The sequence below is a fragment of the Triturus cristatus genome, chromosome 11 (assembly GCF_964204655.1).
Source record: "Triturus cristatus chromosome 11, aTriCri1.1, whole genome shotgun sequence".
Classification (NCBI taxonomy): domain Eukaryota; kingdom Metazoa; phylum Chordata; class Amphibia; order Caudata; family Salamandridae; genus Triturus; species Triturus cristatus.
Genome location: NC_140594.1, coordinates 271,879,667 through 271,901,486, shown reverse-complemented (window position 1 = coordinate 271,901,486; position 21,820 = coordinate 271,879,667). Strand labels below are relative to the sequence as shown.

The window sequence follows — 21,820 nt, the reverse complement described above, 5'->3', positions numbered from 1 at the left end:
GGCTGTCTGAAACTAACTAAGGGGCATATTTACAAGGGCTTTATCTCCGCTTTTTTGGCTTAAAAAGCCAAAAAAGCGGAGATAAAAATATTGCCCTATTTACAAGAGGGTGCTAACATGCATAATCGCATGTTAGCACACTTTTTCTCAACGCCTCCCTTTGCATCTCTAATGAGATACAAAGTGGGTGTCACTGGGCGTTACCCAGATGGACTACCTTGCAAATATCGCTGATGTTCACATCGCAATATTTACAAGGCGGCCTACAGAATTTTAGCACACGTTAGATTTTGGCAAAAACGGCCATTTTCGCCAAAAACTAACGTCTGCTAAAATCCAGACTTACCTATGCTTTACATAGGGGGTGGATTATGCTGATAACGAACACAGGGTCGTATCAGCAAGGTTATTGCCGTTTTGCAGGGAACATCGCTGGAAAACCAGCGATGTTCCCTGCAAAACGGACATAACCTCGATATCTCTGGAATTTTTATCGCCCTGGAGAAACGCGTTGTTAATAACGCGCTACCCTGGCGATACATTCCAGAGATAGCCTGCGAAAAAAAAGTTCTCGCTACGCACGGCCAGCGATAATTATCGCTGGCCGTTGATAATATGCCCCCAATATCTCTAAAGGGCGGCTGACCCCAAGCGCTCTGTATAGGTTTGTTACGGCTGTCCACGTGTTATCTGCAGACAGGTAAAGCTGTCTGCGTCCAGACCGAAAAAGGGGTTTAGGGAGACTGCTGTGGAAGTCAGAAATAAAGAAGTGAATAGAGCGGAGTGAAAAGTGGACGGTCAGGAACGCCATGAGGATGCCTCGTGGCAGGAGAGAGGGGTCATACTAGAAATAATGACGAAGAGAGGTTAACTGTAACGTAAATGTGAATATCCCGTTTTTATGTAGTGCTTAATGTTGGAGAATACCTTTGTATGGGATGGGAGTATTATTGCGAACAGCGAAGAGAAGTACGGGACCGTGGACATCCAGGAAGTAAAAAGCGATAAAAATGTAAAAGCCGGCTTTAGAATAGGTGCACGTGGCATGTTAATGCCAACCCAAGGAGTGGCTGGGACGGGGGCGTGACAGCTACACAGCCAATAACAGGGAGGGAGGACCCGTTTGCTTTCATAAATGTATTCCACTTTAAAATATATTTTTATCAATGTAATATGTTCTTCATCAGCTTGAAGCTCGGTTGCCTGGGTTACAGTCGTTTGCTGGCAGATAATGCCCTCGCCCTGCTGAGCCTCTGTCCAATGAGAGCGTGACACGGTGTCCCCGTTGTCCCGGCTCTCATCCCTGAGGTCTATAATAGCCCGTGAACCGCACTGCTTCCGTCTCTGCCTGGCTCTGCACCTCATAAAGGACACCCTACACCCGTCCTGGGCGCATCCGACTTGCCCCATCTTCCTCCTTCGCCCTTTGCTCTCTTCCTCGTTAAAACACGTGAAAACCGGTTTTAATTGTTTAGCGAGAAGATCAGATTTTCTCCACATGAGTGAGCTCAGTGTACTGCCTCTCATTTTCCTCCCCAACAGACTTCCATCCCTCCACCCCACCCCTCTCTGTCAAGGTACAACTTGTGCTAAAAAAAGAAGCAGGGGGACCTACCTAGTTTTGCAGTATGCAAGTGGCATCACGGCACGTAGCATCACGGCGCATGACAGCACGGCGCATGACATCACACATGGCATCACAGGAATTGAGATCATAGAAAGTGGCATCACAAGCCACGACTTTACAGGAAGTGGCATCACAAGAAGTGACATCAGATTAAAGCCCTCACATATATGTTTAGCAGGTCTATCATGTGTACGTTTGAGCGCATTGCGAGAATAATGGAACAGTGAGCTATGGAAGATGATATGTGACTTCTACACCTTGCAATCCCCCAGTTTTATGTAACACATTGTCACGTTGGCCGGAAAATTCTCTCCTCAGGATGACGCTGAAGATAATGGGGTCCACCTCCCATCCGTCCCCAGTCCGGAGAACGTGTAACACACACGGACTATGGAGACAGGTGGGCGAGGGAAGGAAGGGAAGGAACAGCTGGGAGAGGGATCTGGAACGAAACAAGCACACCGTCAGACACCCGTCAAATAGTGACCTACGTGTTGCCTCCCCCCTCCCGCTTTGCAGTGGTTTCTCACCTGTCACCTTCCCACCCGGGGTTTTGAGGGTTCTCTGGCCTGGCCTGCGTGTCGTTCAGTTGAGGTTCGCACTGACGAGTCACCGCAGAGCCAGGGCGGATTCGTGGGATCGAATCCGGAAGGGCAGAGGGACGCTGCCCACTGGGAGCAAAGGCCAGCACTTGAAGGTCAGTGCTTGATGCCCCCCAGAGCGCGTCCTGGATCAGGGTCACTCCTAAAAGAACGAGGAAATCGCCTCCCTGAAGGCTAAAGGAAAGAACAGGAACGGGCGCTGCTACTCTAAGCCCGGAACTCCATGGGCCGAGGAGCGCCCCAGTTCGCGCTTCCACTCTGGACCCGGTTCTCCGTGGGCAGAGGAGCGCAACAGTCCGCGCTACAACTCTGTACCCGGAACTCCGTGGGCAGAGGAGCGCGTGGAATGGATGAGGGAAGAAAACAGGAACGTGGAAGCGTCGGGGCTCACCGACGAGGTTTTCACCTTCGCGCTACCACTCTGGACCCGGTATCCTTGGGCAGAGGAGCGCTGATGTAGTGTTTCCTGGAGACTGGATACAAGGACTAGGGCAAGGCCGAGGATGCAGGGCTGGAACGTTGTTTCTGGAACAAGAGTACAAACAGGACTGGCTGGAATCATCGGCACCGCTTGGTGTTTGTTGGCGGTTTTAACCGCTGTCGCGCTCGGCGCCGAACACGTGGGGCGTGTTCTGCCGGGTGTTCTGGGAAACGTAGTTCCCCCACATGGCGGGGATGCGAGCGGTGTACTACCGGTTCTCGCCACCTGACAGTACACCCCCCTCCCCACCGAGTCAAGCGCCGCGAGGAGCCCCAGGCTTCCCGGGGCAGCGGCGGTGGAAGGCAGCCACCAGGCGGGGGGCGTGGATCGCCGACGCCGGCTCCCAGGAATGTTCCTCCGGCCCATACCCCTTCCACGCCAGGAGGTACCACACCCTGCCCCGCATCAGCTTGGAGTCCAGCACCTTCTCCACCACGTACTCCCGCTCATGCTGCACCCACACTGGAGGAGGGACACGTTTCACAGGACACAAAGAGGGTTTGAGCAACGAGACGTGGAACACGGGGTGTATGCGCATGTGAGGTGGGAGACGGAGCTGTACGGCCACGGGGTTGACGTGGCGAACCACCGCATAGGGGCCTATAAACTTGGGATTGAACACACTGGGTTTCTTGAAGGAAATGTGTTTAGTGGACAACCATACTTTATCCCCCTTACGGTACACGGGATTGGGCCTACGGTGCTTGTCGGCCTGCGCCTTGTACCTGTTCTTTGCTATGCGGAGGTTTTCGCGGGCCGTTGTGAGGGTCGAGCGTATCAGCGCGAGTCGGTGTTGGAGATCGGGCAGAGTGACGCCAGAACGTGGGAGCAAAAAAGGGGTGAAACGAGGGTGATACCCAGAGGAGAGGTAGAAGGGAGTGTGTTTTGTGGATGCATGAACGGTGCTATTATAAGCTATCTCCGCCACCCATAACCACTCCACCCAGGCTTCTGAGGCTTTGTCCACATAGCAACGGAGGTACTGCTTCAGGGTTTGGTTGAGGCGCTCGGTTTGACCATCGGATTGGGGGTGGAAGCTGGTGGACAGGGATGATTGAATCCCCAGCTCGGTGCACCAGACCTTCCAGAAGCGGGCTGTGAATTGGGACCCCCTATCAGACACGATCTCCAACGGAAGGCCGTGGAGCCGTACGATGTCCTTCAACATGAGTTTCGCCAAGGTCCCCGCCGTGGGTATCTGCCTGCACGGGATGAAATGCCCCATCTTGGTGAGGTAATCGATGACAACCACAATAGCCGTGCAGTTCTGATCTTTCGGCAGTCCCACTATGAAATCGACGGAGATCTTTTCCCACGGAGTCATAGGGGTCGGTAGTGGACGCAGGAGGCCTTGTTGCTTGCAGTGGTCCGTTTTCATCTGGGCGCAGACGGTGCATTGCTTGACCCATCGTAGGACATCCGGTCGAACCGACGGCCACCAGAATTGTCGCAGTACTTTTTCCAGGGTCTTGGAGCCACCCATGTGACCGGCGCAGGGGGCGTCGTGGCACCAGCTGAACACGAGCTTTCGGAGGCGGAGTGTAGGAACCAGAACTCGGGAGCCACACAAGGGGATGCCTTGCAACAAACGCCACTCCTTGTGGCTGCGCAACCAGGACGACCAGGCGAACGATTTGATACCCCGTTTCACTCCGTCGAGGAACGATACGGTTTCCACTCTCCCCACCACGTTGTCGGGGGTAATGATGGCTCGTTCGGCATCCGCTAAGGGGAGACAGGTCATACCCTGGCGGGATAAGGTATCCGCCTTTTGGTTCTGGGTTCCTGGTCGGAACGTGACGAGGAAGTGGTACTCCGCGAAGAAGAGCATCCACCGTTGTTGTCTGGGGGTGAGATGCCTAGCAGACCGCAAAAACTGGAGGTTGCGATGGTCGGTATAGACCGTGACCTGGTGTTGTGCCCCCTTCAGCTAGTGTCTCCATTCCAGGAAGGCTTCCCGAATCGCTAGCAGCTCCTTCTCGGCAATCGTGTAGTTCTTTTCAGCGGGGTTGAGTTTCCTGGACAAGTAGGCCACTGGATGGAGGTGGCCGGTGTCTGGATGCCGCTGTGACAGAACCGCCCCAACTGCGATGTCCGAAGCGTCCGCCTCCACTATGAACGGGAGTTCAGGTTTGGCATGGCGTAGGACCGGAGCGGTGGTGAAAGCGGTTTTGAGCTGCTCGAACGCCCTCTGTGTTTCGGGTTGCCAGGAAAACGGAACGCCTTTGCGAGTTAGTTTCGTAAGAGGTGCCACCAGTTGGGAGAAATGATGGATAAAGCGCCGGTAGAAATTGGAGAAGCCGAGGAAGCTTTGCACTTCCTTGACAGTCGTAGGAGGCGGCCACTTCACCACGGCTTGCACCTTCCGATCCGACATGACTTGTCCGGCGGGAGTCAGGAGAACACCCAGGAATTCCACTGTCGTCACGTGGAATTCGCACTTCGTGAGCTTGCAGTATAAACGGTGCGCGCGGAGGGCTTGTAAGACCTGTCTCACGTGGACGACGTGCTCCTTCGCGTTGGCCGAATAGATCAGGATGTCGTCGATGTAGACTATAACGGACTTATCCAGGTAATCCCTTAAGGCCTCGTTGAGGAAGAACTGGAAGGCGGCAGGGGCGTTGCAGAGCCCAAAGGGCATCACGAGGTACTCGAATAACCCATACCGCGTCTTGAACGCCGTCTTCCATTCGTCCCCTTCTCTCATTCGAACCAGGTGGTATGCCCCACGGAGGTCCAGCTTGGTGTACAGGGCTGCCTCCCGGACCTGCTCGAGCAGCACGGGGATCAATGGCAAGGGGTATTGGTTCTTTACTGTCACTGCGTTGAGCGCGCGATAGTCAATGCAGCAACGCAACTCGCCGTTGGCCTTTGGGATGAAGAAGAGCGGAGAGGCTGCGGGCGATCGAGAGGGGCGAATGAAGCCCAATGCGAGGTATGTGTCCAGATACTCTCGGAGGTGACTCGTTTCGGGTCCTGTGAGAGCATAGACACGGCAACAGGGGATGACAGCTCCAGGTTCCAGGTCGATGCGGCAGTCATATGTCCGATGGGGTGGCAGTTCTTCGGCCTTCCGTTTGTCGAAGACGTCCGCATAGGCGCTATACCAAGCCGGGAGCACTACGTCTTTCTCCGCCGCCGTGGCGATATGTTGCTGAGAGACCAACGGAAGGGGTGGAGGTGAGTCAGGCACCGTACAGTGTTGACGGCAAAAGGTGGAGCAAAAGGAAATGGTGTTCGCGGACCACTCTATGGTTGGTTCGTGTTTCCTTAACCAGGGTAGCCCCAGAATGAGTTTGCACCGGGGAGCTTTGATGATGTTTAAGGCCAACCATTCGCCGTGGGTCTTCCCGATGGTCATCCAGAGGGCTGGGGTGACATAACGGATGGGCCCCGAGTCCAACTCCTTCCCATCTACCGCATAGACGAGTTCAGGTGTATGTTTGGGGAGGAGAGTGACCCCCAGCTTCTGGGCTTCGGTCTCGTCCAGAAAGCATCCTGTGGCCCCAGAATCAATCATGGCCCGAATGGTCCGAGTGGTATGGTCTATCACGACTTGAAGCGTGAGGAAGAAGTGGTCCGGCTCTGCCTCAGCATCGGCTTCTACCGAAGGGATAGAGTGGTAGCTTGAAGGCTTCCCTTCGAGGTCCTTCAAGCCTGGGCGTTTCCCGCCTCCCCTTCTCCCGTCACTGCCGCGGCTTGGCCTGCGCGAGGCCTCCCGACCTTAGGACGGACGGGACATTCTCTGAGGTAATGGCCTTTCTTGCCGCAGTACAGACAGAGGCCCTGCTTCCGGCGGTAATCCTTCTCACTCGAGGTGAGGGACGCTCTCACGGCCCCTATCTCCATGGGTTCGGGCCGGTCCGTGATCGGGTGCTCGTGCCAGATCCGAGGACGGAGGGGGTCTTTCCTTTTTTCTATGGTCTCCTTTCCTTTCTCGGAGGCGGTATTCCAACCGCGAGGCAAGTTCCATCATCGCGACACAGGAGCGTGGTTGGGGATCTATTTGTGCTATGACGTCTTTCAAATCTTCCGTCAGCCCCCGGTAAAATATGGCTGACTGCTTTGCTTCCGGCCAGTCAGTTTCCGCTACCAGCCTCCTGAAACTGTTGAGGTATCCGAGAAAATCGGAACTGCTCTGTTTGAGGTCGAGGAGATCACGATCCGCGGAGAAGGTATCGGCTCTTCGGTCGAAGGTTTTCTCGAACTCTTCGCGGAACGTATCCCAATCATAGAGCAGGGCGTCGTCTCTCCTGACGATAGGCACCGCCCATTGGGCTGCGTCTCCTGACAGGTACGAGATGAGGAAAGCTACCCTAGCCTGGTTAGTAGCGAACAGCTTGGGTTTACAATGGAAGTTGAGGAGGACCTGAGTCATGAAGACCTGTACCTTCTGCATATCCCCATGGAATCGTTCAGGAGGGGCCAGGGGAACATGCGCGGGCATCTCTACCACTACCTGGGGCATGGAGGCTGGGCCAATACTCCCGGCATCAAAGGGATTCCGTTGGATACGGTCCATCCGGGAGTGGAGGGCAGCGGTTTCTTGACGTGAGGCGGCCAGTTCCCCCTGGACAAGAGCCAGGGCTGCCACCACGTCCTCTAAGGAGGTCATTCCCTATGACAGCGTGATCGGGAGGAGCGATAATTCGTGGGCCGATGATTCTGTCACGTTGGCCGGAAAATTCTCTCCTCAGGATGACGCTGAAGATAATGGGGTCCACCTCCCATCCGTCCCCAGTCCGGAGAACGTGTAACACACACGGACTATGGAGACAGGTGGGCGAGGGAAGGAAGGGAAGGAACAGCTGGGAGAGGGATCTGGAACGAAACAAGCACACCGTCAGACACCCGTCAAATAGTGACCTACGTGTTGCCTCCCCCCTCCCGCTTTGCAGTGGTTTCTCACCTGTCACCTTCCCACCCGGGGTTTTGAGGGTTCTCTGGCCTGGCCTGCGTGTCGTTCAGTTGAGGTTCGCACTGACGAGTCACCGCAGAGCCAGGGCAGATTCGTGGGATCGAATCCGGAAGGGCAGAGGGACGCTGCCCACTGGGAGCAAAGGCCAGCACTTGAAGGTCAGTGCTTGATGCCCCCCAGAGCGCGTCCTGGATCAGGGTCACTCCTAAAAGAACGAGGAAATCGCCTCCCTGAAGGCTAAAGGAAAGAACAGGAACGGGCGCTGCTACTCTAAGCCCGGAACTCCATGGGCCGAGGAGCGCCCCAGTTCGCGCTTCCACTCTGGACCCGGTTCTCCGTGGGCAGAGGAGCGCAACAGTCCGCGCTACAACTCTGTACCCGGAACTCCGTGGGCAGAGGAGCGCGTGGAATGGATGAGGGAAGAAAACAGGAACGTGGAAGCGTCGGGGCTCACCGACGAGGTTTTCACCTTCGCGCTACCACTCTGGACCCGGTATCCTTGGGCAGAGGAGCGCTGATGTAGTGTTTCCTGGAGACTGGATACAAGGACTAGGGCAAGGCCGAGGATGCAGGGCTGGAACGTTGTTTCTGGAACAAGAGTACAAACAGGACTGGCTGGAATCATCGGCACCGCTTGGTGTTTGTTGGCGGTTTTAACCGCTGTCGCGCTCGGCGCCGAACACGTGGGGCGTGTTCTGCCGGGCGTTCTGGGAAACGTAGTTCCCCCACATGGCGGGGATGCGAGCGGTGTACTACCGGTTCTCGCCACCTGACACACATTCTGTATATTCATTTGCAAACGTATATAATTTATTGTACATTTAATATGCGAGTGTTGATGTAAATCGCTCCAACACCCTGCAGTGGAATGAGTGGGGCTATACTGAAAAAATAGTGGTACTTAAATGATTTCAACGCCTCCTCAGGGTAAGTAAACTCTGTATGAATGCAATTTGCTTTGTGTAAATACTGGGAAAGACCAACACATCTGCATATCTCCTAAACAAGGACTGAACAAAGTGAAAAGCTGCCTCTCTGAAGTATGTGTGAAGTGCTAACAAGGTGTGAGCCTTTGTTTCTCCTGTGCTTCATTTGCATCAGGTGTGAGGCTCCTGACTGCTCCTGACCAAGATACTCAAACAAAAGGAGGCCTGATGACCCCACAGAATGGGCCTTTGTTATGGGCCCAGGAGGAGTCTAAAATAAGAAAGCCCCGTCTCCGCCTGCATGTTGTTGCTTGTTGCAGTTGGAAAGCAGACAATGTGCATGCGCTTCTGAAAGTGTGCCAGTGTTTGGAAATTGCACCAGGACGAGTTCAGTACATTATTCAGTGGGGCCCAAATTCTTGGCAGGGTGGACGGCATTCACCCTGTGAAAAATGTGGGTGGATGCCGTCCAACCACGTGCACCCCCGACTTGTGTACTCCTCTCTGTTTATCTCTTTCTCTCTCTCTCTCTCTCTCTCCTCAAACAGCGACATTTACAGTCAGCAACTGACCCCTGGTCTGAGTCTTCTAGGCTTTGGAGGGATGGGTCAGGCCCTCCTCCCGGTATTGGTTCCCTTAAAAGGGTGCTGGACCAATCCTGAGCACAGGCTTCCCTTGTCAAAGTATGGCTACCTGCCGAAGGGGAGGAGGCGGGGTGCCTCAGCTCTCCGGTTCCTTCCTCAAACTTCCTTTATTCCCTAGTGATGATGCCCATACATCCTGGAGCCCTTGGGGCGTGTTATACACGGTCCCTTGGTGGTCCGGTTTCAACTCCCTGTCATGCTCTTCTTCTTTCATGATTTATCTTTTTCACCTTCTCGATCTGCCCCATATACTCCCCAGTCACAGCAGCCTTCACAGTCTTCTCACCATGCTCCATTTTATTGTTTCCATAGCTCCCTCGATTGTATGTTAGGGTGACCAGATTTTCAGAATAAAAAAAATGGGAATTCCATAGACAGAGAAAAAAGACTAAATGTTGGCACTGCCCATGGTCGTTGAAGGACTATAATGAAAACATTCTGGGTGGGCTACTTTTTGACTATATATATATATAAATAAGTGTCGTTCTACTGCTTCCTCAATAATTCATTTACTGCAAAGTTTAGGTGGCTATATTAACGTTTAACATTCAATTGAGCCCAAGTGGGCCAATTCCTATTCAACAACACATTCCTTAATCTGGAGCAATCCTACCATTTAACAGTATTATTATTTCCTTCCTTTGTGGATCAATCCACAGATACTTTGGCTCTTTTGCATTCTTCCGAGTGGTGACCCTTCTGTTCTCTGCAATAAACGGAATAAACAAAAACCACACATTAAAAATATACTACCAGTGGTTCTTTGTATCCTTAATGGAGTTTTTAAGAATCTCTCAAATTGAGATTTATGAGAATAAGAAAAATGTTTTTTTCCATCCTGTCTTAGCTAATGAACGAGTTTTAATTAATTGTGTAATCAATTTTTTGTTGAAATGTCTTGTATTGAGGTGTAGTGTATAATATCTTTTTAGTGAAAATTAATGTGTGGTTTTTGTTTATTTCGTTTATTGCAGAGAACGGAAGGGTCACCTCTCGGAAGAATGCAAAAGAGCCAAAGTATCTGTGGATTGATCCACAAAGGAAGGAAATAATAATACTGTTAAATGGTAGGATTGTTCCAGATTAAGGAATGTGTTGTTGAATAGGAATTGGCCCACTTGGGCTCAATTGAATGTTAAACGTTAATATAGCCACCTAAACTTTGCAGTAAATGAACTATTGAGGAAGCAGTAGAACGACACTTTGTCTAAAACAGTCAGAGACGTTTTCATATATTTTTGTTGCACAACATCCGAGTATTTCATTTATTGCCAATTATGAACGCGTTGCATTACTTTCCTTACTTTGCAGTTAACTATTTTCAAATATGGACTGGTATATTTTCATTAGCTTTCCGATTGATAGATCAACAGCAATTTAAAGATGGCGGGATACGCCGACATGCAGTTTATACGGAGTGAAGTAACTCCGAGGTATGAAGTCTGTTTTCTCTGTTGTTGTATTCTCTACACGATCACATGTTTGTTTATTTAAAACAACACTTTATTGTTATCACGGCACTCGTGAACAAGGGAGCAAGTCCCGAAACGCGTAGAGTGGGCCGTTTTTTTCAGAATATATCTGTGCATTTGAAAGCCTGAAGAGTCCGTGGTTGCTGTTATTTTCGTATCCTGGAAAAAATTCAGCTGTGGTGCATATATATATATACATATATATCAGAGGATACAGACGAACTCCACAGTAACTTGTTCAGCAAATGTTTATTTCAAAGCGTGCAGAGTGACTGTCTACGCGTTTCAACTGCTCACAGCAGCCTAGATCACGACAGTAAGTGACCATTATTTTTAGGAACTTAAATAGTGGTAAATACAAGTGATAGACATAAACAAAAAGTGCAATGGACATAGAGAAAATGTCCAAATCAAAGTGTACACATATACTGGCATAAATTCAATTACATATTTCCTCTGTTTGCAGGGAGGAGTTTTTGCAGGGAGCAGTATAGTAAATATAAACGTCTCCATAATAATGCATTAAAGCAATTTTATGTTGAGAATTTATTTTTATAAACCAAAATCAGCGCAACAGAAATATGTTGTTCTAATTACAGATAGTATATAACCTGCACACTGTCTCTTGCCTGAGTGGTACTGTATTTCATATGTATTGAGCACAATGCAGTCAATCATTTACATGTTTCAATGTTTAAACAACAGTTGGTTCATGATCCTCAATACCACATACAAGGGACCGGAGACTATTCATAAACATCCTATCCTCATATACATATAATTTCCGAAAGGAGAATTATGGGCAAGTGCCCAGTATGTGCCATGCAGTGTAACTAAATCACATAACATACAGTGCACTAGTATAAAATACCTTCAAAACAACAAGAGTGTTTACATGTCCGGTTTGGGGCAGGAAACCCCATCAGAGCTCATATTCTATAGAACTATCTCAAAGAGATTGGCGGATAGGGGATGTACATCGTCTCCTCATGGTGACATATATACATCTGAATGTAATAGGGAAGATGGGATGGAAACAAAAAATGGAAAAATAGAAATTAAAATCTAGAATACAGAAATTCATGATACAGCATAATTTACACTATAGGAATAAAATAGCCACTGAGAATGGAAAAACTCTATTCCCGGTATAGCACTATAAGACCCGCTTGCCATTGGAAGGAAAATATCCCCACATATTAAGAGAGAGGTGTGTCATGTGCTTATATTTATCTCTCAGAGAAGGCAAGTGTGTAATTCTTCATTTATATTGAGACCCACTGGTTCCCTACTGTCTAGTTCTAAGATATACCAGGTTTCAAGTTTACGCAGTGCTTTCTCCCTGTCACCTCCTCTTTTCTTTTTAGGTATTTGTGCCACACAGCTATACTTCAAGGCTTTGGGATCACCATGATGACCTTTTTCAAATTGGCTGGACTACAATGAAAACATTTTGGGTGGGCTACTTCTTGACTATATATTTATATATATTACCTACTGGCAGCTGCCAGTAGGTAGGTATAGTTAGGATATATATATATATATATATATATATTTATATATATATATATTTACTGAAAAAACCATAGGTTTCAGGGATATTATAGTTAGTTGGACATTTCACTTGTAGAAAACCATAGAAATTCCCCTGCTATAGTTAGTTGAGCTAACTATAACTCGCGACCCCGCAATGCACTGCTGATGATGTCACATATTACATCATTCATGACATGGTCAGTGACATCACTGATGACATCACTGATGACATCTCAAATTACATCCAGTGAATGTGTGTTTCTATAAAATGTAAATATGTTTTATATATATATATATGCCAAGGTGTACTGAAGAATGAATGGGTGTATAAGAGTCAGGATGGATGATTAAGTATGTGTGGGACTGACTGTATAAGTGAGTGATTAATTGTGTCTTGCTTAATTCATGTGTTAGCGACTGATACAGACATTCACACCGTTTAGGTTGTCAGTTGGTGTGTAAGCAGTTCCATGGTTTGGTTAGCAACTAAATGAGGATCTATATGAGCTATTGATTGCTCGTCTGAGTACCTGTATGGGTGCCTGAGTGTCTGCGTAGGTGGGTGGGGGTGTGACTCTGTGCATAGATGTGTGAGTGGATAATTCACTGGGTATATGTGTTCAAGTCTGTATTTGTGAAGGGCTGTATGGCTTGGTGAGAGTGTGTATGAGTGTCTTGGTGAGTAAATGGATGTCTCAGTGGTACATGTGTGAGTAACTCCATATGTGAAAAGCAGTATATATGAGTGTTGGACTGTATAAATGACTATATGTGAGAGTGAGTGATTGTGAGAGTGCCTGTATGGATCAGTGTGTGCTTGTATTAGTTATTGTATTAGAGTGTAAGTATGTGTTAGTATATGTTTAAATAAGTGACGTGGTATGTGTATAACTGTACAGGTGAGTAAATGAAAGTGTGATTGATTATTTCCATTACTGACTAGGTGTGTGAATAACTATGAATGAGAGGCGGTGTGTGAGTGTCTGTATAGATATGTGACTGGATATGATAATGCTGTATTGATGGCTGACTGTATGTATGAGTGACTGTATGGGTGAATTAATGGATGTGTGTGTGTAGACCTAGGAATTAGTAAGTGGATATGTACTAACTGGTATTGGTGTGTTCATGATTTCGAATAATATAGTCTGTATTTTAGAGTGGGAGTATCAAGTGTTATATTAGGGTCTGATAAGGTGCATCAGATTTTGACTTGGATGATGTCATCAGTGATGTCATTTGAGATGTCATCAGTGATGTCACTGACCATGTCATGAATGATGTAATATGTGATGTCATCAGCAGTGCATTGCGGGGGCGCGAGTTATAGTTAACTCAACTAACTATAACAGGGGAATTTCTATGGTTTTCTATGAGTGAAATGTCCAACTAACTATAACATCCCTGAAACCTATGATTTCTTTAGTGAATTTCAAAGGTTTCTTAAATGCTAATTTCTAACTATAACGTGCCTGAAACCTATGTTTTTTCAGTGAATTTCTAAGGTTTTTTTAAATGCTAATTTCTAACTATAACGTGCCTGAAACCTATGGTTTTTTCTGTGAATTTCTAAGGTTTTTTAAATGCTAATTTCTAACTATAACGTGCCTGAAACCTATGGTTTTTCTGTGAATTTCTAAGGTTTTTTAAATGCTAATTTCTAACTATAACGTGCCTGAATCCTATGGTTTTTTCAGTGAATTTCAAAGGTTTTTTAAATGCTAATTTCTAATTATAATGTTCATTAAACCTATCTTTTTTTCTGTGTTTTTTAATTATCAACCAATTCTCAACTTGGTGAAAACTGCAAATCTCACCACTCTTCCATCGATACCTTACGCCAACAAAATCTCCACAACCGAGAGCCACAACTAACGGTAATGAAATGCAAAGTAGGTGTTCCCGTGCAAAAAAAAACACGAAAACACCACTTCCCCTTATTTTCAACGACCAGCCAAATCTGCAATGCGATCCAAAAAGCAGGCGATAAGCCGAGTTAGCAGTAACAAATTAACATCAACCTTTAACTGGTGTAAGGAGGTCGACTATCTACTCCGTGAATTGGACCCAACTCACAGCCACATCTAAAGAAGGGGTCCCGGACCTGACCAGCACAGAGTTAGTGGCCCCGGATGCACAGCAGCCGGCACAGGCACCCTGCCACGGGACGGTGACTTGCGGTGCACTGAGGTAGGTCCATGCGCAGTGAGAGGGTCCGCATCGATGTCCAAGGTGAATGTGGCATAGACTTGCGGGGGACAGAGGAGGGTGTTCTCCAGGGCATGATGCGGAAGGTCTGATGTTATCAGGCAGTAGCAAATGGAGGAGTGGAAAGCGTCAGCCTTGTTTTCACAACCAATTCAGTATCAGCTACATGAGGATGAACACTAGCCCACGCCACCAATGTACGACCAGACAGTGTCCATGAATGTCGAGTAACAGACTTAGTGGCACTGGTGCTGAGAGGAGATGCAGTCTGCGATGATGCCGGTACACTGATATGAACTCCGCCATTGCTAAATCAGGACTCTGTGACCTACTGGACTGCAGTGTAGGCCGGAGGCAGCGGTCAGCAGTGGCCCCCACCCACCTGTCGTTGGCTCGCGATGCACAGAGTTAGTGACACCAGGGCAGTTGTTGGTAGTGTTCGCGTCATCCTCATAACCTCTCCTTGAATGCGAGGAGATGTATTCTGCCTATGAATAATTGATGTTCAGTTCCAAATCTGTGACCTACTCGTGCACCACGTAGGACGAGGGCAGTAATACGCGTAGGCCCACAGACACGTGTGGTTGTAATGCTATGCACAGACTTGGTGGCACCACATCGAAGGGAGTACAGTGACATGAACTCTGCCTTAAATAATGTTCACTGCCATGGTGTAATCAAGACCCAGTTCCAAATGTGTGACATACTTGACCGTGGTGTAGGCCGGAGGCGGCAGTAGAGTACGTCAACGAGGAAGGACTAAAGCGGGCCTCTGTCGTGGAGCCCGTGATGGTCTGAGGAGGCTTCAAAGTTTGCGGGCCTCAGGCTTGAAGCTTGCGCCTGCACGTGGTGGGCCCTCCGTGACACACACCGGTGTCGGCAGGTGGTCTGTGTGGCCTGGCTGCGCAGGGGCGGGACTGATGGGTTCGGTGTCCAGCAGTCCGGGGTACGGCATGCACACAGGATCGCAGGCAACTCCGCTCACGAGGATGGCGTCGACCTCGTGGCGTTGTGAGTGGTGCCACCCTGGCAGAGACGTTGGGCTTTCCAGAAGAGAACCACGCCCAGGCTACGTGCTTTTTATTCACACCTCTGCGCTGGCCTGGCGTACGCCGGGCCATCCCACTCCGCTCACATGTACGGGGGTGCGTAACAGGCAACATTTCCGCTAAATCCCCCACTGGCCGGGGTGACATGGTTGCGTCCACTGTCCACTACACTCCATACACCAAAGGTGTATGTCGCCATGGATATGGGTGTGTTCTGCATACTGCGGTCTATCCAGCACATCTCTGCCACTCTTGGCATTCTGTAGTTTCCCAATCATGGTTCTCCTGCATCCTTCACACATGCCTCGTTGCCACCACTCCCCACATTCGGCTATTGTGTGGCTGAGGTGCCATGCCGTTGATGGCTCATGTTCACGGCTTGCCCAGGTTTCCATTGTGAGTTGTCCTGTCGGGTCTGGTGGGTGGGCATGTTGTTTTGCATGTTGGTTTTATTTTTGTGAAGTGTGCATTGCCAGAGTTGTGAGTTGCATGGTTGTGGAGTTGAGGTGAGTGGGGTGTTCATTTTGAACTTGCCAGGGGGCTGTGCATTTCCCTTGGTACCATCCTGGGGGCGCTGGTTGCTGATGGACTGTCGGAGGATGGAGGAATCGTGCACAGTTGCTGGGTATTTAGAGGCGAGATTGGTGGTGGTTCCACGGTGTTCGGTTGTTGTCTGTATATTGATGTGAGACGTGTGCTTTCTGTTGCGGTGATTGTTTGCTGTGTCGGCAAGGGGCACAGGTATGACATGTGTGCTGTGGATTGCCCCCAACACGTGCGTGTATCCAGCTATGGCGTATGGTCCTTGCTTGGTCTCCAGCGGATCCTGTGCATTATGTTTGACGTATGGGGACTGGGGTACCAGGCTGTGGTGATGTCCAGGACAGGTGTGAGTGACTTGGATGTGGCTGGCTGTGTGACTCCTCCGACTCTGGCGGGTGTTGGTTGGGGGGTACCAGGGGCCTACAGGTGCAGCACAGCCATCAGCTTTGTGTGGGGTGGGATGTTGGTTGTCCGCTGTGTTGGTGCCGTCGGCCTGTTGGGCTTTGTTGGTCATGATGCATGCAATGGTTGTCCTTTTGAGCCTGTATTGGGCAATGACATTGTCAGGTGTTGCGTCTGTGAGGTTGGTGTGTTTCCTAGGGGTCCGCTGTCTTTGTCAGCGCTGCCTGGGTGGTGGTCTGGGGGGGGGGGGTCTGGGTGCTGAATAGGGTCCTGGTGTGGTGGCGGTGGGTGTTGTGCCCCTCTTGGGTGTCCGGGACGCATGACCAGTGGCTCCATGGCATCTGCTGCCCCTCTGATGTGGCTGTGGGCTGTGCTCCCTTTTGTGGTGCAGGGGCTGAGGTCCGACTTAGCACCAGGTCAGAGAAGGTGTTATTTTCCTGCTGCTAACGTGCCATATCGCCTGTTTTGTGTTCTTACCACAGTTCTGGCTGTTTGTTGTGAATGTTGTGGAGTTGTGTTGTCGCGGCTTTTGGCACAGGAACGCCTACTCTGCATCTCATTAGCGATAGTTGCAGGGGCAATCCGTGGCAATGTTTTTTGCGGCTGCTATCGCGGGTAAACTGGTGCTGTGAGCTGTTTACACTAGCTTGTGAATGGGGCGATAAATTTATCGCAACTTTGGCTGCGATAAAGTGCAGTTAACTTGGCGATAGTTCCTTGTGAATATGAGTTTAGTGTGCGTGCACAGAGTGTTATGCATGTGCACTGGGGTAATACTGTGCACGCATGCACTAGCGAACTTTAAAAAAATACTTTTGGCATGTGCTGAGGCCACTCACTAGTCTCTAAAACAGCTGAACCGACTGCCACCAAAGCAAGAAAAAGCTCTGAATTACCAAAATAGTAGACAGCAGTCCAGGGAACCCCCTTCATTATAACCCGCACAGCCATACACTGGGTGCGGCCCCTGTCCCTTTAAGGGGCAGAGACTGGGATAATCAAAAAAAGATCCTTTTGCGAGTTCCAAATTCAGGAGTGGAGTACTGCTGCCTCTCTCGGGGCTCCATCTGAGCATTCAGAGCCAGCTCAGTTGCCCCCGGAAACAGAATTCATCCTCATTATTATTAATTGGCAGGAATTTGCCAATCCTACTAAATTGCCATATTGTCTACGACAAAGACTTGTATCAGTCGTACTGACCTTTAGTACATAAGGTAGGTATCAGCCTCAGAGAATCCTGTTCCAAATCCTCCAATGTCAGTCTTGTGGCCTCTTTGGCCTGTAGGTACTTGTGGTTATCATGTAGTTATGTGTTAAGGGAGGTTCAGCACGTGGCAGTGATGAGGAGGAGAGCGGCACTGGCTGTAGCACCAAGACAGGAGGTCACAGATAACATGTGAAACGCTGGGATAGCGCTTTCTGAGCTTCCTGTTCTGCGCTGTGAAGCAAACTACATGGAGAGTGTAGCGCTGCACGGAAGAATATGAGAGGCACGGGAACAAAACAGATCACCGAGGAAGATAAGGAATCAAAGAAAATGTGTCTGGCCTTCCATCAAGGCGCTGAAAGAAGGGGGCTGTCTGAAACTAACTAAGGGGCATACTTACAAGGGCTTTATCTCCGCTTTTTTGGCTTAAAAAGCCAAAAAAGCGGAGATAAAAATATTGCCCTATTTACAAGAGGGTGCTAACATGCATAATCGCATGTTAGCACACTTTTTCTCAACGCCTCCCTTTGCATCTCTAATGAGATACAAAGTGGGTGTCACTGGGCGTTACCCAGATGGACTACCTTGCAAATATCGCTGATGTTCACATCGCAATATTTACAAGGCGGCCTACAGAATTTTAGCACACGTTAGATTTTGGCAAAAACGGCCATTTTCGCCAAAAACTAACGTCTGCTAAAATCCAGACTTACCTATGCTTTACATAGGGGGTGGATTATGCTGATAACGAACACAGGGTCGTATCAGCAAGGTTATTGCCGTTTTGCAGGGAACATCGCTGGAAAACCAGCGATGTTCCCTGCAAAACGGACATAACCTCGATATCTCTGGAATTTTTATCGCCCTGGAGAAACGCGTTGTTAATAACGCGCTACCAGGGCGATACATTCCAGAGATAGCCTGCGAAAAAAAAGTTCTCGCTACGCACGGCCAGCGATAATTATCGCTGGCCGTTGATAATATGCCCCCAATATCTCTAAAGGGCGGCTGACCCCAAGCGCTCTGTATAGGTTTGTTACGGCTGTCCACGTGTTATCTGCAGACAGGTAAAGCTGTCTGCGTCCAGACCGAAAAAGGGGTTTAGGGAGACTGCTGTGGAAGTCAGAAATAAAGAAGTGAATAGAGCGGAGTGAAAAGTGGACGGTCAGGAACGCCATGAGGATGCCTCGTGGCAGGAGAGAGGGGTCATACTAGAAATAATGACGAAGAGAGGTTAACTGTAACGTAAATGTGAATATCCCGTTTTTATGTAGCGCTTAATGTTGGAGAATACCTTTGTATGGGATGGGAGTATTATTGCGAACAGCGAAGAGAACTACGGGACCGTGGACATTCAGGAAGTAAAAAGCGATAAAAATGTAAAAGCCGGCTTTAGAATAGGTGCACGTGGCATGTTCATGCCAACCCAAGGAGTGGCTGGGACGGGGGCGTGACAGCTACACAGCCAATAACAGGGAGGGAGGACCCGTTTGCTTTCATAAATGTATTCCACTTTAAAATATATGTTTATCAATGTAATATGTTCTTCATCAGCTTGAAGCTCGGTTGCCTGGGTTACAGTCGTTTGCTGGCAGATAATGCCCTCGCCCTGCTGAGCCTCTGTCCAATGAGAGCGTGACACGGTGTCCCCGTTGTCCCGGCTCTCCTCCCTGAGGTCTATAATAGCCCGTGAACCGCACTGCGTCCGTCTCTGCCTGGCTCTGCACCTCATAAAGGACACCCTACACCCGTCCTGGGCGCATCCGACTTGCCCCATCTTCCTCCTTCGCCCTGTGCTCTCTTCCTCGTTAAATCACGTGAAAACCGGTTTTGATTGTTTAGCGAGAAAATCTGATTTTCTCCACATGAGTGAGCTCAGTGTACTGCCTCTCATTTTCCTCCCCAACAGACTTCCATCCCTCCACCACACCCCTCTCTGTCAAGGTACAACTTGTGCTAAAAAAAGAAGCAGGGGGACCTACCTAGTTTTGCAGTATGCAAGTGGCATCACGGCACGTAGCATCACGGCGCATGACAGCACGGCGCATGACATCACACATGGCATCACAGGAATTGAGATCATAGAAAGTGGCATCACAAGCCACGACTTTACAGGAAGTGGCATCACAAGAAGTGACATCAGATTAAAGCCCTCACATATATGTTTAGCAGGTCTATCATGTGTACGTTTGAGCGCATTGCGAGAATAATGGAACAGTGAGCTATGGAAGATGATATGTGACTTCTACACCTTGCAATCCCCCAGTTTTATGTAACACATTCTGTATATTCATTTACAAACGTATATAATTTATTGTACATTTAATATGCGAGTGTTGATGTAAATCGCTCCAACACCCTGCAGTGGAATGAGTGGGGCTATACTGAAAAAATAGTGGTACTTAAATGATTTCAACGCCTCCTCAGGGTAAGTAAACTCTGTATGAATGCAATTTGCTTTGTGTAAATACTGGGAAAGACCAACACATCTTCATATCTCCTAAACAAGGACTGAACAAAGTGAAAAGCTGCCTCTCTGAAGTATGTGTGAAGTGCTAACAAGGTGTGAGCCTTTGTTTCCCCTGTGCTTCATTTGCATCAGGTGTGAGGCTCCTGACTGCTCCTGACCAAGATACTCAAACAAAAGGAGGCCTGATGACCCCACAGAATGGGCCTTTGTTATGGGCCCAGGAGAAGTCTAAAATAAGAAAGCCCCGTCTCCGCCTGCACGTTGTTGCTTGTTGCAGTTGGAAAGCAGACAATGTGCATGCGCTTCTGAAAGTGTGCCAGTGTTTGGAAATTGCACCAGGACGAGTTCAGTACATTATTCAGTGGGGCCCAAATTCTTGGCAGGGTGGACGGCATTCACCCTGTGAAAAATGTGGGTGGATGCCGTTCAACCACGTGCACCCCCGACTTGTGCACTCCTCTCTGTTTATCTCTTTCTCTCTCTCTCTCTCTCTCTCTCTCTCCTCAAACAGCGACATTTACAGTCAGCAACTGACCCCTGGTCTGAGTCTTCTAGGCTTTGGAGGGATGGGTCAGGCCCTCCTCCCGGTGTTGGTTCCCTTAAAAGGGTGCTGGACCAATCCTGAGCACAGGCTTCCCTTGTCAAAGTATGGCTACCTGCCGAAGGGGAGGAGGCGGGGTGCCTCAGCTCTCCGGTTCCTTCCTCAAACTTCCTTTATTCCCTAGTGATGATGCCCATACATCCTGGAGCCCTTGGGGCGTGTTATACACGGTCCCTTGGTGGTCCGGTTTCAACTCCCTGTCATGCTCTTCTTCTTTCATGATTTATCTTTTTCACCTTCTCGATCTGCCCCATATACTCCCCAGTCACAGCAGCCTTCACAGTCTTCTCACCATGCTCCTTTTTATTGTTTCCATAGCTCCCTCGATTGTATGTTAGGGTGACCAGATTTTCAGAATAAAAAAAATGGGAATTCCATAGACAGAGAAAAAAGACTAAATGTTGGCACTGCCCATGGTCGTTGAAGGACTACAATGAAAACATTCTGGGTGGGCTACTTTTTGACTATATATATATAAATAAGTGTCGTTCTACTGCTTCCTCAATAATTCATTTACTGCAAAGTTTAGGTGGCTATATTAACGTTTAACATTCAATTGAGCCCAAGTGGGCCAATTCCTATTCAACAACACATTCCTTAATCTGGAGCAATCCTACCATTTAACAGTATTATTATTTCCTTCCTTTGTGGATCAATCCACAGATACTTTGGCTCTTTTGCATTCTTCCGAGTGGTGACCCTTCTGTTCTCTGCAATAAACGGAATAAACAAAAACCACACATTAAAAATATACTACCAGTGGTTGTTTGTATCCTTAATGGAGTTTTTAAGAATCTCTCAAATTGAGATTTATGAGAATAAGAAAAAAATTTTTTTCCATCCTGTCTTAGCTAATGAACGAGTTTTAATTAATTGTGTAATCAATTTTTTGTTGAAATGTCTTGTATTGAGGTGTAGTGTATAATATATTTTTAGTGAAAATTAATGTGTGGTTTTTGTTTATTCCGTTTATTGCAGAGAACGGAAGGGTCACCTCTCGGAAGAATGCAAAAGAGCCAAAGTATCTGTGGATTGATCCACAAAGGAAGGAAATAATAATACTGTTAAATGGTAGGATTGTTCCAGATTAAGGAATGTGTTGTTGAATAGGAATTGGCCCACTTGGGCTCAATT

General features: G+C 48.6%; 1 protein-coding gene across 1 annotated transcript in view; it reads right to left on the bottom strand.

The window, feature by feature from the left end:
- The window catches only part of INPP5J (inositol polyphosphate-5-phosphatase J), a 372,973-nt gene extending 361,414 nt beyond the window's left edge, over positions 1–11,559 (bottom strand). The window contains exon 1 of the mRNA XM_085636028.1: positions 11,542–11,559. The gene's annotated coding sequence lies outside the window, so the exon portion shown is untranslated. The remainder of the gene's footprint in view (positions 1–11,541) is intronic.
- Positions 11,560–21,820: the final 10,261 nt, after the last annotated feature.